This window comes from Belonocnema kinseyi, chromosome 4 (genome assembly GCF_010883055.1).
Source record: "Belonocnema kinseyi isolate 2016_QV_RU_SX_M_011 chromosome 4, B_treatae_v1, whole genome shotgun sequence".
In the NCBI taxonomy this organism is placed as follows: Eukaryota; Metazoa; Arthropoda; class Insecta; order Hymenoptera; family Cynipidae; genus Belonocnema; species Belonocnema kinseyi.
This window is the reverse complement of record NC_046660.1, coordinates 58,989,336-58,994,277: the sequence shown is the minus strand read 5'-3', so window position 1 is coordinate 58,994,277 and position 4,942 is coordinate 58,989,336.

Below are 4,942 nucleotides of genomic sequence, written 5' to 3'. Positions count from 1 at the left end.
ATATTATTGCATTTACCAACAAAATTAAGCAGAAAACCTGCGACAGTTAACAGCAAAGATCCGGTAACAATCTTCATTCTTGCGATCAAAGAGTTCAAATTGTAGGAACAACTGCAAAATTGTTTTAAAAAAATCACACCTATTTATACCGGCGATTTCTGAGCTTTACCAAAAAAAGCGAGGTGGTTACAAAAATGTACCTAACTCTGACGATAGAGAAAACAAAAGAAGTCTCAAACAAAAGCAAGGTCTAATTATGCATAGAACACTTATATGATTATTTGTTATTTACTTGTAAGATCTTTATTGTCCCCTTTTTGAATTCACGTCGATAGTAAAATAAATGAAAAAAATTTATATTTTTATTTATTTTCTTTGATTTAAACAAATTTAATCCTGCATTAAACAATAATTATGTTTTAAAGAAACAGAAATTTGTTGAATCCTGTATAAGAGATATAATACCTATATTTGGATTTATTCAATTCTGTGTAAAAATTAAATAACAATCATATAATTAAACACTTAATTGACTATTTATTCAATCTAAATTGAAATTATTATTTTTCAAACTATTTTGATAAATAACAGACTATTATTAATTTTATCGAATGCATTTTAAGTCAAAGCAACAAGGATGTCATTTTTGAGTTCTATAAAGACCAAACAAGTTTTGTGACCAACGTATTTTTTTCTTTTGATTACATTTTTGTTTAGTAACAGCGAAATATGCGAAAAAAATTTGATTCTATTTTATATTACAGCACACGTATTTTATGACTTTGTTTCGATTATTTTTTAAATTAAATTTTTTTCTGAAGAAAGATGTTCTGATTTCCTTTTCATAGCTGCATCTGGTCTGTAAAGATTTTAAGAAATTTTTTTACTCTCTGATAACAATAAAATCCTTTGATTTATTTAAACCACTATTTTTTCATGTATATGAATAGAGGTGAATATTAATTTTTTTAATAACCATTTTTCGAAAACATTATAAACTTTTATTGAATTGAAATATAAAATTTTTCTTTCATACTTTTACACTCCATCCAGCGAAAGATTTGAAAAAATGGTCAGGCATAAGTTTCCAAATTTCCAAAATTTGTAAAATCAATACTTGTACTGTTTTAGTGTATCTTGCCTAAAAGTCAAAATTGAAATGTAAATTTTTTTTATTGAATTTTCAATAAAGCACTCAAAAATTTGTACGAATCCACATATTATCTGAAGCAAGTAAAAACTCAAAATAAGTTTCAAAACTAGCCTTATAATACGAATATAACATTACTTTTTTATTATGATCCTCATAAGTAAATTTTATAGGGTCACTTTGTGTACAATTTTCAATTAGCGAGAGTTAAAACCTAATTAATGTTTATAAAAATGATTTCTTTAAATTTTATTATTATTTTAATGAGATTTTATTTGAATAATGCTAAAAATTGTAAGTTAATATTCATTTTAATTTAACAAAAAAATTGTTTGAAAAAATTATTATTATTTATTTCTATTTTCTTTTATATGTATGAATGCTAGATAGTTGCAGTTTTTCTCGAATCCACTTTTTAGCATTACCTTGCTCTAATCGAAAATTTGACAAAAAGTGAAAAGTGTTTAAAAAATATGCGACTTGCTAAATGAAAATAGCTAAAATAATTATAAATTGTTCAAAAAATGTATTTAAACATCTAATTATCAGTATAAAGTAGTATTTTATATAGGAAAATAATTTCCATTTCGAAACCGGAAAAAATCATAATCAGTGCCGAAAACTCGCAAAATCCATTTTTTTGCATATGGGGTGGTCAGAATAAAATTGATTAAAACGTCTTGATTATGAAAAATACTTGTCAAACTTCATGGGTATTGCCCACCTCTAAACATTGTTTTGTTTTTAATGGATTTTTTTTTGTGTGGATTCTAACAGTTTTCCGGGCGCTACCCATAAAAAATTAAAAAATAAGATTTTGGACCTTGCATCCTTTGCAACAAAATTGCAAAACATTAAATTAAAAAAAAAAAGGCTAGTGACCACAGAAATTATTAACTCGAATTTAAAAAACCACAATTTCCTTATTTTAACTAATATCTTTCAAAAATTGGTGCAGAGCAAATCATTTTTGGTTCAATGAGAATTTTTCTGAATGAAAATTTTTTTTCTTAGGATTTGGTCAAATCTTTGGTTGTTTCTGAAAAAATATGAAGGTTCGATAAAAAACTTTGTAAATGTTCTTTTAAGAACGCTAACATTTATGATACAACATGTTAAAATACGTGTCATCTTGTTTTCTTTAATTTAAAATAGTTGTAAAAATTGCAATAATTCATGCTGTTTAGTAAAACAATAAAAAATATATTGCAAATTTAAAGGGTTCATTTCAAAAAATCTCTAAAAGTAATACGCGTTTTCATATAATTTTGTTTTCTCGAAATTTCCGAAGTTTTTTGGGTATGTGAAATTTTTATTTTCGAAAGTATTTATTTGTCAAGATTGCGTATTGTAAAATAAAATTATGTCAATGTTATGTACATGTTTTGAAGAAAACACACAAAACTCTCGCAAAATAATATTTGACCAAAATAATTTAGCCAGTTTATTATTTTTTTTTTTAATAAAAAAGTCATGTGGACCTCGAACGTTTCCGAAAAGGCAAACATAAGAAAAAATTTAAATGAAAGGGCTTGTCCTTCTATGTACACAATTAAATATCATTAAGATAAACAAATAAAAGCAATAGTTTCAGTTGCTTCATAACATTAGTTTTTTCACTGATACCAAATGTTCTGAAAAATATGAAACTTTTACAAAATATTTTTCTAATACAAAAAAATGACTTTTATTCGCATATTGTACGTTAGAATTCGATTTAAATTTTAAAACGATCCTTCGAAGAAATTCCTAATCTTTTTTTAAACAAAAATACATTGGTTTTTGACGAATTCTTAAACGCTGATTTTTTTTATTCTTAAATTCTGAAATTCAAAATTTTCTGAAACATTCCTGTTGCTTCTGGAAAGTTGCAAATAAATTTAATTGTAAAATCTTCTCTTTGATAGAAAATCTAACTTTTCAGATAGTTTTCATGTTTCAGAAATTAATAATTAATTGTTTGAATTATTAATTAAATTTTTTTAAAAACCTCGAGATATTGCCGAGATAAATCTGGAACTATCTTTAGTTTTTCTATAGGAATTTAAGTTTTTTATAGTAAACGATAAATGTTAATTAACAACATAATTGTTTAAACGATGACATAAACCGACGAAAACAGCGATTTTTTGTGTCGAAATTTTTTTTTTATCATGCTCAGTGGTCTTAATCAGCATATCTATCTATATATTTTTTAGTGTCGCTGAATCCGAATACGGCGTCCACATAACCCAGTTGACTCATGTTTTTTTCAAAAAAAGCAAACATGCACGTAAAATGATACAACAATTTACCAAAAAAATGTTATCAACAAATTATTTGTTAAAAATATGTTTTTTATAATTTGTAATAATTTAATATCTTTTTAAGTTATATTGCAAGAAATTTAAATGCAAACAATATTTTAATAAAAAAAAGTTTTTTAAGGCTGTTCTTGTTAATATTATAAATAAATTTGATAAGCCTTATTCAGGCATTTATCGTCAGAAAATTTTGTTTTTTCTATGTTTATTTTCTAAACATAGGAAAGTCATGATAATTTCAGAAAATTTAGAATTTGTTGATGAATTTTATGATTTTATCAAAGAAATTTAATAAACAAATGCATTATTCGAGCACGTATCGACGGAAAAATTGTTTTTTTTTCAATGCCAGTCCTTTTAATGGAGACTTTCATGATCATTTTAGCAACATAATCTCTATTTTATAAATTAAAAAAAAGAAATTAATAAACAAATGCATTATTTGGGCATTAGTCGACGGAAAAACTCGTTTTGTTCAATTTCAGTCCTTTTAATTGGAAACTTTACGATAATTTCAGTGAAATTCATAATTAGTTGATAAATTTGATGTTTTTGTTAAACAAATTTAATTTAAAAATACATTACTCTGGAATTTATCGACGTAAAAACTAGTTTTTGTTAAATTTTCTAATTTAAGAAAAAAGTTCTTTTTTATTATTTTGTATTTATAGTTGGCCAACACAAGAGGGTTTGAATACAATAAATGATTGAACCTTTCATTTAAATAATTATTATAAATAAATTCTATAATATATTTTGGCCAACTGTTATTACTGAATGAAAAAAAAACTTTTTTTCTAAAATAAAAAGAACTGATTTTGAAAAAGAACACGAGTTTTTACGTCGACAAATGCCCGAATGATGCATTTTTAAATTAAATTTGTTTAACGAAAAGATAAAATTTATCAACTAATGATGAATTTTACTGAACTTATCGTGAAGTTTCCAATTAAAAGGATTGAGATTGGGAAAAAAATGTTCCGTCAACGAATTTCCAAATAATGCATTTGTTTATTAAATTTGTTTAAAAAATTATAAAATTTATCAAAAATTATGAATTGTTTGGAATTATCATAAGGTTCATAATACAACAAAATTGACAAGAAAAAAACGAATTTTTCTAAAGTCAAAAGCCTGAATAATGCACTTGTTTATAATATTAACAGGAATAGTTTTAAGAAAATTTTTTCCATTAAAATATTTTTCAACATAACTTAGAAAACGTTAAATTATCGAAAATTATATAAAACATATTTTCAAAAAAAAAAATTTGTCGATACAAATTTTTTATATTTATTGTATCATGATGGAATGTCCTTACTTAATGTAATTGTGGGTCCGGATGCAATAAGGGCACATAAAATTTTTTCGTGCAAAAACGAAGTCTCCTGGAGGCTTTAGAAAAAATTTTCGAATTTTAATTTTCAAAAGATATATATGGATGTAAAATTTGATTGAGCATCTTTTTTTCTTAAGACAAAAAGTTGTA